This window comes from Solanum tuberosum, unplaced genomic scaffold, assembly GCF_000226075.1.
Source record: "Solanum tuberosum cultivar DM 1-3 516 R44 unplaced genomic scaffold, SolTub_3.0 scf00018, whole genome shotgun sequence".
Classification (NCBI taxonomy): Eukaryota; Viridiplantae; Streptophyta; class Magnoliopsida; order Solanales; family Solanaceae; genus Solanum; species Solanum tuberosum.
The window spans coordinates 2,342,029-2,342,498 of record NW_006238944.1 but is presented as its reverse complement, the minus strand read 5'-3'; positions in this window follow the sequence as shown (position 1 = coordinate 2,342,498).

The following is a 470-nucleotide window of genomic DNA, read 5'->3' as shown; positions in this document are numbered from 1 at the left end:
AAAATTATATTTGCCACACTCAAGTTTGAAGAAGTAGAGATTTCTTTCAGGCCGCGATATATGCTTGCAAGAACTGGGACCGCTAAGGAGAATTTCTGTCCATGAGCCATTAAGCTCGCAACTTTAAAAACACTAGCGCGCATATGGTTGACTTTCTTATTCGGAAGAACAAATTTGCAAAGCCAACAAGCAAAGAAGGCTGCCAAGTTAGTCTCATCTCTAAGTGATTCTTCCACATCTAACTCGACAAAGGGGGCATTCTCCTCGTCAGTCTGCTGTAGGAAGTTCGAATCAATATGTCCAGAAGGATTGTGATTTAATCTTGGCTTTGTGGCTCATACCTTTGACACCTTTTGCGGAGGCTCGGCATATCTATTAGGTTCTCTAAACCGAAACTTCACCCAATCATGGATGGACACCTCCTGGAGATCATCTTTCGCTAATCTGTAGAAGGCCGAAAACAAATATCG